Source organism: Anser anser (genome assembly GCF_964211835.1).
Source record: "Anser anser genome assembly, chromosome: 5".
NCBI classification, from domain to species: Eukaryota; Metazoa; Chordata; class Aves; order Anseriformes; family Anatidae; genus Anser; species Anser anser.
In genome coordinates, this window is record NC_139725.1 from 54,828,989 (window position 1) to 54,841,630 (window position 12,642).

The window sequence follows — 12,642 nt, forward strand, 5'->3', positions numbered from 1 at the left end:
TTGTTGAGAACTACTCATAGAACATGACTGATGTCTCCTGTCTGTCTTTGATGCATCGGCATCAGCAATTTTGTCAGGGGACAGTAGTCTCATTGTTGCTTACCAAAGAGGTCCTGGGCCACAGTGAGCACCCCAGATTCCTTCATACCACTCCTTCCCTTGCCTTATCCAATTTGGCCAGTAGTCTGCTGGTAAAATCTATTACTATGTTTTTCAGTTGTGAAAAATACTGTTGTTTTGATATGTGTTCAGAAAGCGAAAGGTAGAGAAAATTGCTTTGCCGAACACCTGAAGCCTAACAGATCTCTGCTCCACTTCATGAGCCTCTGCATGACAGAGAATCAGCTCTAGCTCTTCAAGGTAAAGTTATTCAAAGATGCAGCTCCCAAGAGAAAACTTTTGGCAAAATTATATATCGTGCATGAATGGAGTTATATATCTTACATGAAACCTTGTGCCATGTCAAATTAGGATGCTTCGGAAGAAGGTAAAATACCTTCTTTCCTGTGGCATATTTTTTCCAGTTGAAGATCTTCAAATCCTATATCCTAGTAACCACTCAGATATCATGTGCTAATAATATTATGATAAAATATAAAGTTTCATATGAGGTACTTTATCAAGTCAATTGCTGCCAATGAAGACAGGAAATATTCTTCCAAATGCTGCATAATATTTTTCTATTATTGGATTGTGGTAATAATGTATTTCAAGTTACCTGTGTAATGCAGGAAAAGTAAAGGCAGATCCAACAGAGTCAGTTTGTCAAGAGTACTGAATGTCTAGTTAATGCTTTTTTCTGTGGTTGAAAAGCCCTCATTAGGTTTTGAACGAAACAGACTAGTTACAAAAGCTATAGTACTATTTATCAGAGCAATATACTGTATTTAATAATTTAATACATGAAATATATGATGTCAGGAAGAGAGGTTCCTGTTTTACTCCAACAAATAATTGTTTAGACAAGGACCTACTGTCCAACTTTTCAGTCTAGACCTACTGCAACTGGGAAAATTTCATTTTCTCTTCATAAAAACTTCCCTTTAATTTCAGTTTAGGAAGGACATTACTTTTGTCTGTTTCTTGGCTAGAACTGCTTTTGTAATACTGTGTGGTGTAACAGTTCCCAGGGACTTTCCTTAGGTGCCTTCGGTAGTGATGGATGAAATGATCTCTCTGCAAAACAAGAGGTGTATTTCAGTTTATAAATGGCATATATTGTCACAAATTTTTTGAATGTCAACACTGTACTCAGCATGGTGTAAATACACATCTTGTTTCAAAGAAAGAAGAGCTATTAACTTCAACTGCGAAATACTTGAGCTAGCAACTGACCATGTGCCATGCCTTTTGCTGTTCATACCTGTTCCACAGCCTCTTTTCAAGGTGGGTTACCCAGTAGCTTCAGACAAAACACTTGGTTAACAGTTACAGCAAAATGTAGCCTGTGTTTCTGTGCTCATTTTGCCTCATGCATTATAAGGCAAGAAGTTCTGATCCTCAGGGAGGCCTTTAGAGGAGCCCGTGTTAAACACAGTTTAATTCCTATCTTTTTACTGTTAAGACCTTTATTTTGACATACCTAATTAACTGAACCAATCATACAGTCTTTTCTTTAGCATATAGTAAAAATGTATTATATGTTACTCTTAGCATAAAATATATTCCATCCCTCATATGTAAGCAAATCATTCTTTTGATTTTTTTTTAATTATAATTTTTTTTTTTTTTCCGGACCACTTCAGCCTAACAATTTTGGATCCAAATCCCACTGAATTGATAAGAAAAGCTACCCTTGGGTCTGGGTCTGCAGATTCTGCTTTTACAAGTCAGACTGGCTCTGCCTCTTAACTAGTAAATTAACTTCTCTAGATTTGGGGCTAACTGGCACAAAATAACTTGCCCCTTTACTGATGAACTCTCTTAGCTTCCAAAATAGGAAGAGCATCTGAAAATTCCCTACTGGGAATCTTCCTTTGTTCATATGAATTCTTAGACTGTACCAAGGAGTTATTTGGGAAAATGGTGGTTATCTCAAGTCAAAGCTGTGTCAAGCAATAATGTCATTACAATGGTGCAGACAGTTGTGTTTTATTGCCTAGGAATGTTTCTTCTTACTGTTCACTAACATAGGACTGGTCTACCAGAAATTCGTTTTTTGGAACGGTATATCAAAAAGACACAGGATCTTCATTCTGTCACATTTCTATTTCTTCTATAATTTTCATCTGTCTAAACTCAGCTGAGATAGCAACCGTAGTATTCATGTTATTTTATTTCATAGAACTATGCTGTTTCAACCTATTTTTATTATGCCTTACTCTTGAAAAATCCAGTGAACTCTTTGTCTATTCAAGAGTCATAATCAAAATGTGATTTGGGGCTGTTGTTATTTTTACCTACCTGGCTTCACTTAACTTTAATGCCACATAATGGTTCAACACATTACTCAGTGTTTTCCTGAGTTCTATACAAAGAAATCCTTCTGGATAGCTGCTTCTTTTTTTCTGACCAGCATTCATTAATTCTAGGATGCTGATTGCCCATAAATAGCACTAATTTTGTCTTTCATGATTTCTATTCCTCTTTCCTCCAGCTCCCCACCTGTATTTCTGCACTTCTCTCTTCTTCGCACTGCTTAGAACAAGTACAGTCTAAAGTCAGCTTGCTCTCCTTTTATTTCTTAGTGCATGGATTAGGAATTCTAACTTTAGATACCTAAACTTGAATATTGTGTCACCACATATAAATATGTGCCTAGGAATAGGCTAGCTCTAGGATTCATAAGTTTGTCTTTGCTAGTGATAAGTAAATCCCCCAAAACTAACTCTGAATAATTACATTACAGTTCAGAAGATTCTAAAATATGTTTGCCATAATGTTTATCCAGCTACCTTTTATAAACTTTCAAGAATGGTTTCTTGACTGGGAAAATGTATTATTTTATATACAGTGAAGTATAAAAATTAAGGGACCTCTAGAATGTATGCTGTGAGCTACACTGTACTCCATGACTGTGACCTTACAAATCCTTACAACGAAGTGAATAGCCTATAAGTAATACCTTTTATTGTGTAGATACTTGCAAAGGTTAGGGACCAAATTTTGTGCTCTGTGCGTATTTACAGTCATTATATTGGACATTCAAGAATTTGGGGCATCTCAAAAACATTACCATCAGCTATGCTAATTAAAACTACTTTCAGCTGGAAATCTGCCTTCATTACAATCTTTTGGCAATAGTGAACGTTGCATTTCAAATTCTCAGTTCTTCATTTTTGCTTCTATATATGTATATATTTTGGGGGCCTAAAACGGAAAGAATGGCTACTGGAGCAGCTTCTCCCTTTGAAAGGTGAAGAGGGAATAAGTACTGTTATGTCTAGAGTAATTTCACATAAGTAACTAGAAAATAGTGTTTTATCATTATTATCATTTTTATTAAGAATACATTGGCCATTGGTTCAAGGTTTTTTTTTGTTTTTTTTTTTTTTTAAAGTATTTTTACAGTGTTTTTTTAAGTGGACAATGAATTTTGTTCCTTACAAGAAGAACAAAATTTTGTGAGGTTTGGGATGATATTGTGAGAAAAAGCAAAATTTGTCTGAAGTTTGCAAACTAAAAAAAAAGTACAGTTCATTGCACCAGTAAATAGAAGCAAAATTACAGTCTAGCCAACAGAAAATACTCTGATTCAGATGGGTGCTCTGGACACAACAGGATGAAACATTGATATCAATAAATGAGGTATTCTGAAATACTTTAAAAGTTATAAAACCTGTGTAGAGCTCAGGCCAAGTCCTGACAACTTGTCAGGGACAAGTTGTTCCAGTATTCAGCCACTGTCACAATAAGAAGGTTTTCTCTCTTGTTTAAAGGGAATTTTCTTCATTTCAGTCTGTGCCTGTTATCCTTCATCTTTTCACTGTACCACTGAGAAGAGTCTGGCTCCATCTTCTTTTCTGCCCTCCATCAGGTATTTTTACATGTGTATAAGACCCCCTCCAGGCCTGTTCTCAAGGTGATAACCCAGGCTGTCTGAACCTCTCTTCATATGATAGATGCTCTGAGGTCTTCAATGTCCTCATTGTCCTTCAAAGGACTTGCTCCAGTAAGTCTCACTTTCCCTTGTGTCAGGAAAGCCAGCAAACCCAGCACTAGAGATGTGTCTCAATGGGGCTGAGTAGGGAGGAAGAACCACTTCCCTCAGCCTGCTGGCAATGCTTGTCCTAATGCAAGTGAGGATGCTGTCAGCCTTCTTTGCCACATGAGCACACTGCTGGCTCTTGTTCAAATTTTTGTCCCCCCAGAACTCTCAGGTTCTTCTCTGAAAATCTGGTTTCCAGCTAGTTGGCCCCCAAAGCATGGGTTATCCTCTGCAGATACAGGACTTTGCATTCCCTTTCTTAAAACGTCATTACTCCCTGCCCATTTCTCCAGCCTGTCAAGGTCCTGGACCTGAAAAGTAGCACAACCATTTGGTTTGTAAAGTACCTCTCCCAGTTTTGTATCGTTTACAAACTTGCTGAGGGTGCACTCAGTCTCATCATCTAGGTCATTAATGAAGATGTTTAACAGTATCAGCTGCAGTATCCACCGTTGAGGTATAACACTACTGACTTATATCTTATTAGAGAAAGAGAGAACCACTGTAGTTGTGCATGATAAAATGAGTAGAAAGGGAGAAGAATAGGGAAGGGGAAAATGGAATTTTGCCTATTGTGCTTGTAAGGCCCTTCCTTAGCTCAGATACCTTGGCATTTCCTGTTTTGCATTCCTTCACTAAAAATCTAAATCCTGCAAGGGTTATATCCATATGTTTTTCAAGGATTTGGTGGAGAAGGGGAAGGTTTACATACATCTACAGTATTGAAACATGGAAAAGCAGTTTCAATTACTCTGGAAACTCTTAATCATTTCAATCTCTTTTATTACTAGTGACCAATAAACCAGATTGCAAAAGAAATTTTATGACATGCAAGTAAAGAATGAAATATCTCAAATTTTCTTTCGTAAATATGCACGTCCTTACATCATCAAAATATTGGGGAGAAAATGAAACTGAGGTTTGATTTTGGACCACTTTTAGAGAGCTGTTCCAGTCAATTAGCATAGTTAGTACATGCATTATTCTTTGGTTTCTGCAGAAATTGAAAAAGAGAAACAGATACTGGCAACATGTCAAAATTGAAGGTACTTATTTATCATTTGATAAAGTAAGTGAATGGTTTTTGAGCACAGCTTCTGAACTTTTTAGAAAGGTCACTCACTCACTGAAAGGGAAATTGTCTTTCAGTCAAGTCCTCTCCCTGCTTTGGCTCAATTTATGTCTTATATCACAAGTATCATCTGAAAATGAAAAATAACATAATGCCATAAAGGTGTTATTGGAAAACAGAAAATAACATCACTTCTATTATTGCTGACATGAAACCAAGATGATCTGTGAATAAAAGCATTGCAGTTGATCAAAAGCTCCCAGTTTGTTGTTGTCACCAAAGACACGTCTCAAAATAGCATATCTTTTTGTGGTTACTTACTTTATTTCCATTGTTGATCGTGTAGGTCTTTCCTGACTCTGGGAAAAGCTAAGGGTCATTACTGACCTAATATAAGCTCACAGTTGTGGAGATGCTTTTGGCAATGAGATAAGCACTGAAGGGATTTGAAAGAGGGAAAAGGAATTTCCTTTGTGGTTCAGTGAGAAACCTTTCCAATACCTAGAAGGCAAAATAGAGAAGGAAGAGACAAGATAGGGTGAGAAGAAGATAAAGCATGCAACTGTATAAATTATAGATGGCTTGGCAGATAAGGTGACCTTTAGAGGTGGATTGTATTTCCACTAACTTACAGCATGAGCTTCGGATAGTCAGTCTCTGGTACCTCAGTTTTCAATTTCCAAATGTGGAATTACTTCACAAGAACACTGGGAGGACAAAACAATGTCAGATAGCAAAATGCTCAAGAACTAATGAAAAGAGGAGGCGTAAGACCCCATGGGAGTCTTACATGAGGTGGAAGAGTTATGACACACTGAGAACAGACAACCAGGAGTTTGCTGAGATGTTGCTCAGTATGAGAGGAATGAAATTCAAGCACATGTATGTACTCTGCTGCTGTCAGCACTGCATTAGACAAATTGGTTGGTATGACACACCCGAAGAGATTTTCTTGCAAGTCAGAGAAGAGGAATACCAGGGGCAAAAAATGCTGAACCATCACCTGATATGACCAATTTTCAGAGTTGACTTTTTTAAAATTTCTTTTTTATAGAGAGCAGATTAGAAAAACAAACAAACAACAACAACAACAAAAAAACACATTATGGAGCATTTGAAGAAAATGCTTGCTTTTTAACAGTTGGCCATTTATTCAGCCTTGTACTTGGACAATATGGTATCTATCAATAAAACATTATTCTGAAAGAATACAAATGCATTCTCAAAATGAACTGCAGCAGACAAATCTTCAGTACATAATTATTAAAGCATGGTCTAATTATTAAAACATGCTCAGGCTCCACTCCCCAAAACACCTCTGTCAATCAGCTGGTATCTTCTAGTGACTCTCAAACCTGTTTACTGAATATAATGAATAGTTTAATCACTGTTTGGAGATGTACACTCAGTCATTAATGTATTATTATACATTCACACATTTTATTAAATGTTACAGTTTTTGCTTGAAGCCTGGGACTTGGATCTCAAAAGAGTTTTTTCCTTCCAAATTGAAGGATATTTTGATTTTTTGTTCATATCAAGCTAAAAAAAAAGCCTTTCCTGTCAGCTTCCTGTCCATGTGATCACTACTAATTCTACTTTACAGATGACATGAAATCCCTGGCTCATCTTTATAGAGTGCCTTGTAATCTGTTGCTCTAAAATACAATTCAGAAATAAACATGATTATCCATGTCAGATCTCCATGCAACCTGCTGTAAGACAGTTTGAGTATCCTATGAAGTGCATGATCCTGTCACTTTGTTCTGAAATGCAACACAGAATAAAGGTGCAGAATGAAAGGCCTGCATATATCTTCCTGTATGGAAACAAAATACTAACAGTATGGTAAAACCTTTGTTTTGTGGCCTTGGAAGAAAAAAAAAAGCAAAACAAAACAAAACAAAAAAACACCAGGAGCCTGCCATGATTAAAATCACTGTCAAATATACAATGTCTTTCTCTCAGTATTTGTTCAGCATGCATTTTCAGTGCTTTTGGGAATATGATTATTCACTGATGAGCAAGACTGACTATACTTTTGTAAAACAGATGACTGACACCTAGCTTCAAATATGGATAGTTCTTATCCCCACTGAGCTGCTTGTACAAATGCTGATAGGGAATCTGACATGGTGCTGATGTCTATGCAGTGACAGCAGGAGATAAGAGGCAGCAATATAGTGATGTTGACTTCTGAACTGGAATTAATCGGAAGTAGAGCAGCATTTAAAAATCTGACCTGCCTGGACTGGGGTTTGGCCAATTGAAAAGTAGCAAAAACAATTTTCTGTCTTTAATATACATACATGACACTACTGCTTGTCTTTTTACTGGATGTTTCTTTCTTAGGACACCTAGCAGATGTATAGGGAACAGTTATGGAGAAGGAAGGAAAAGATCACTTTCTATATCCTCTGTCTCTATACTTCATGGGGTTTTCTTGTTTTAGTAGTACAGAATGAATTTGAGAGAAGGGTCTTGTTTGCTATGGTCTTAATTTTCAACATCAGAGTAAGCTAAATCAAAATGTTGTGTTTGGATTGTATATAGCAGATAAAAACAAGGGAAGAACTGATTTACTAGATTATTTATACAAGGACCATTTCTGCTGTTTCTTACTAGAATATATCAAAAACAACTCAACATGCTCTTCACTTGCATCTAGAAATTGTCATACTTTTATGTTACAAAATAAATGGATGATGGGGAATCTGAACCTTTACATAACCACTGAGATCATAAGGTGCCAGCAACACCTTACACAGGAAAGAGTTGATCTGGCTGTTCAGATACCAGATTCAGTATTGAAACTGAGATATTTTTGTTTTCTGTGTTGTGGGCAACACATTGTTGTCTCAGAGATAAAAGGAAGATGTATTCTGTCCTGAACATAAAAACTGAGCCTGTTCCCATGACGGTGGAACAATTTCTACTTTACATGGACTGACACAGAGTGGCATTTGTAGTATCACACTGCTATTATGACTACTAGAAGCTGAAAGGTTGAGGAAGGAATTTTCCCATTAGAACCTATCCTGGCACTGGAGAAACATGCAGAATATCAACGATAGGCTGAAGATATAAACTTTTTGTTATTGTTGTTGAGAATTGTGTCCCTTCTGTAAATTGCTTATATTTAAATTATCTTTAGAGATATTCATTTGACTCAACTGGGCCTTTGTTGTAGTGGACATAGGTAACATAAGTTGGTGACATTGGCCTCCAGTTCCCCATCATGCAACTGTAAAAGAGGCCAAAATTATTTTGTAGGGTTAAGTTTTTATTCCTTGCTCTTGTTAACACAAATTTGAAAATACTATTTGGGAATGTTTTATGCAGTGATATGCCTGAGGCTACAAACAGTTTTGAGCTCTAAATTTCGTGAGAAAGAAATTCCCTGGATAAAGACAGTGGCTATAGTCTACAGCAAAAGCAGACTCCCTCTCCTTCCCAAATCTTCTCATTCAAAAATTACAGAGGGGAAAGGAAGAGGTAAGAGAAAAAAAAAAAAAAAAGAATGTAAGTAATGTAAGTCTGAATGCCACTTTTGTAATTTTATTCGGTTTGGGTAAAAATCCTCTTTAAAGAAGAAAGAAGGCATTTCAGATGGAGAAAAATAAAAAATATTTTAAAATAAAATGTAAAATATATATTTTAAGACTAGGGTAATTAATTAGAGTAGGAGACATTCCTAGATCACAGGAGATTCTTGCAAGGAAACATCTATTCAGATCTTTGTGCTGGGGAATAATTATGGTCTTTAATGGTATATTCATGACCTAGAGCTAAAGCAAGGAAAGCTTAGCTAAAGTGAGGAGGATCAGCTCATGGGAGTGGGTGGTGCAGAATGAAGAAGAAGTCAGGAGAAGGGACGAGCAGACAGCAGCATGGAGGCAGCTTGCTGCACAATCAGTGGCAGTCTCAGTTAAACTTTGGTGCCAGGCCAGACTTGACAGACCTCAGCAGATGTAAAGGCTGTAAAATAGCATTAGTTACACTGTAGAACTAGGCAGTGCTCCCCTGGTTATCTACCATATTGAGTTTTATTTTCCTTCAATAAAATATTGTGAAGGCAATTGATTTATGTTTGCAAATTTTTCTCATTAAACACCAGGTTTAACTTTCTTAGATTGATTGAGAGGCCCAAGACAAAGTTTTATTTTTAGTCCCTTAAACTTTAGCCTGGCCCTTGTTGCTGCTAGTCAAGACCTGTCTGCAGAGTTACAGCTGTCCTTGGTTATCTCAATCAGACTGTTGTGGCTATGGAGCTTGCTGTTAGGTTGGTATAACAACAAATTTTAAACACTGAGATGTATGATTAAACATTGACCCCTTGGACGTGTGGGGTCAAAGACAAAATGAAAAATAAAATAGAATACTTTAACACAAGTTTTTATTGAAATGTTTTCTTTATAGGCACACACGAGTGGAAAGGGAGGAACAGATTTATAAGAATATTCTAAAGGAGGAAGCTCTCTGTCAGTCCTTTTCCCTGATAGCTGCCCTACCAATTAGATTTTACGACTTGAGGAAGCTTGGGGCAATTCTTTCTTCTTACCCGAGGTGACTAGGCTTCTTTCAGAGAAGTGTCATAACAACCATACTAGCAGAGATTGGGAATTTGATTGACCTTGATGTTTCCTGTTAATGTTGTTCTCATAATCTCTAGAGCTAAAATGAATCCGAAGTGGTTGTCCCACCTTTTGAAGTATGTGGGTTGTTGGCTAACAGTATCAGTAACAGTAACTGTTGCAAAATGTAGTGGCTCTGTACAGTGCTGAGTGTTTTCATAAATTGAGAAAATAAGAATGACTCTGTAGCCTTGTGATTTGGCGTTTCACTAGGGGAACAGAGGATTTTAGTTTCTGTTACTGATTACAAAATCGAACACTTTTAGAAGTGGAAAGAAAACAAAGAGAAAGATTAAAAGCATGCCACAAGCCAACAACTGATTTTCATCACACTTAGAGAAATCTGGTAGTTAGGAGATATGTGCTTATCTCCCCATGTCACCAGAGTGATGGGTGTCCCATGCGTTACCTGAGCCACAGAGGAAGGGGTCAGCTGTTTTCACTTCCTGCAGGGATGCCAGCCCTCCTAGTAGACTTGACGTGTCTAATTTAAACTGAATGGGAATATATCTAAGATAACAGCATTGTTGGTTGAGTGTTGAGTTTTCCATAAACAAATACAGGAGTGCCTCAGACTGAAAATAAAGCTGTACCTAGTGCTATCAACTTTCCATCAAGACTGCATGTTTGACAAGAAGACTGTAGTTTGTTCACCTAGGCAACAGGGGAGCTGTGCCAGTGAAAGGGGTACTAGAAGAAGAAGAATGCCTGTTCTTATCCCATCTTCACTAAAAGAGGTAAGACGACTAACATAATGGAAACTGGATGTGCAGTATGTGGGTCAGGCTGTAAGGAGAAGCTGTCTTACAGGTAGGTAAATGGGATGATCTAACTATTCCAGCCTGAGGTTCTTGAATGTGCAGCTATTTTAGCTGGCAGAGAATGGCCAGCCTTTCTTGCAGGCTGGATGGGGAATTTGCATTTTGCCATTTTGCAGTCAAAGTCTGCTCACTGCTCACTGCTCACTGCTGCTTTCCTTTGGCTCAGAACTGGCAGGAGGCAACTGGTGCTGTAACCTTACTGGCTTTGTGGAAGTTTCTTCAAATAGGAAGGCATACATGACCAATTATATAACCTATATATGCAATGCAATATTTTCTGACTAACAAAAAAAAAAAAAAAGAGCCATTTGTTTGAATTTGCGTGTTTCCAACACAGCTTTTCTTCAACTACTCAATTATAACAATATTACTGGTATATGAGTGTTGCTCTAATCAGCTATTTGAAGGTTCCAGTTATTTGTTCCCTAGTACAGGGGGGTCATTAAAACCTTGACACTCTAGTATTTAATTAACTTATGTTTCCTTATTCATTTACAGCCACGTATTTCAGTGCTAGCTGCAAGTGATAGGTTTGCTTTTACCCAATATCATTAGAGAATAAATTGTACTATGTACTTTCTTCAGTCCTAATAGTCTGGAATCTTTGAGCTGAATTAATTTGACTCTAATTACAGTGCTGTGGCAGAGGCATTATGAAAAACAGATTTTTTATATAGGAATTTATTTTTAAGAAGCATTCTGGTTTTATATATATATATATATATTTAAAGTCAAAAAGTAGTGGTGAACAAATATAGCTTTTAATCTCATATACTGTAACCTAAACTATATCTGCTTAAAATCTAGATTTCTTTGGCTGGAAATCTTTATGGGTAGAGGTGGTTCACTGGCTCTTCTGAAAGTTAACCAACTTTTGTAATAACTTGTTTGTAATGAGAAGATAAGATTAAATACTGGATAAATGTTAAATGCTAGTTATTCAAGTCAATCCTGGGAAACAAAACATTTCTAAGAATAAGCATAAATTAAAAAAAATAGTTCTGGTAAACTGGCAAAATAACTGTACTCCTCTAAGCTCTTGAACTGCATTTTTAGATTTGGTAGCAGTGCCTTTTGTATCAGAATGTGTGGTTTTCAGTGCCTAAAATACTGCAGAAACTTTTCCAAGGTTTAAGTCTTTAAGTAAAATTGAAGTTTGCATGAGCTCAACAGAGACTTCAGTTTTATTGGATATGTCCAAATATTCCATTGTGATTGAACATAGTCAAGCTCAGGCTACAGGAATAACCTGAACTTGATCTGTGATAGCTGTGCTGGACCAGGCTATAAACATAGACATTAAAGCACAGAGGAGGGAAGCTGTCTTTTTCTCATCCTCTGTGACATCTGTGTTGGCATCTGGTGGAAGAGGAGGGGGCAAAATACCTGATGAAAAAGCAGAGAGAACAAAAGCAGACTGCAAAATGGAAAGGTAGAGACAAGGAGCTTGATGAAGGCTGGATAATGAAGAAATTAAATGAAATGGGAGTTAACTGAAGTGGGAAAGAAATTAACTGAAAATGAAGCAGAAGGGACTGATCACATAGAGACAAATTAAGGATGTGGAGACAGCTAAGGATAGCTAAGGAAATGTAGTTTACTCATAGAGCTACCGGAGGGTAGTATAACTGCTTGCAAAAGGAGGTTGATGTAGGGAAGAGAATCCTGAAGAAAGGATATTATTTCACAAGCCAAAATAGGAGACAACGGTAGATTAAGGTAAAATATGTGTCCACTTATTCTACCATTCCTATCTGAGATATTAAGAGCCCAATTTTTAAAGAATGTTTAGAATTAAATAGCACTCTGAGTTTAGCTTTAACTGATTTTAGCCACATCTTCAAGCACTCAGTGCATCTGTAATTCCAACACTGTGGTGTTGGATACTAAGAAAATGAGGCATGCAGTGTGGCAGAGGCCCTACAAAACAACTATGTTATGACATGATCATGTATATTTAAATCGGAT

The 12,642-nt window shown here is 37.0% G+C and overlaps 1 protein-coding gene across 5 annotated transcripts in view; it reads left to right on the forward strand.

Moving 5' to 3' along the window:
* The window catches only part of LOC310901092 (uncharacterized protein), a 275,956-nt gene that overhangs the window by 155,010 nt on the left and 108,304 nt on the right, over positions 1 to 12,642 (forward strand). For 2 of the 5 annotated variants that reach the window (XR_014585595.1, XR_014585596.1), the window contains exon 1: positions 9,575 to 10,590. The exons of 2 other annotated variants lie outside the window; for them this stretch is intronic. The gene's annotated coding sequence lies outside the window, so the exon portion shown is untranslated. One more of the 5 variants, XR_014585597.1, reaches the window with a different exon arrangement.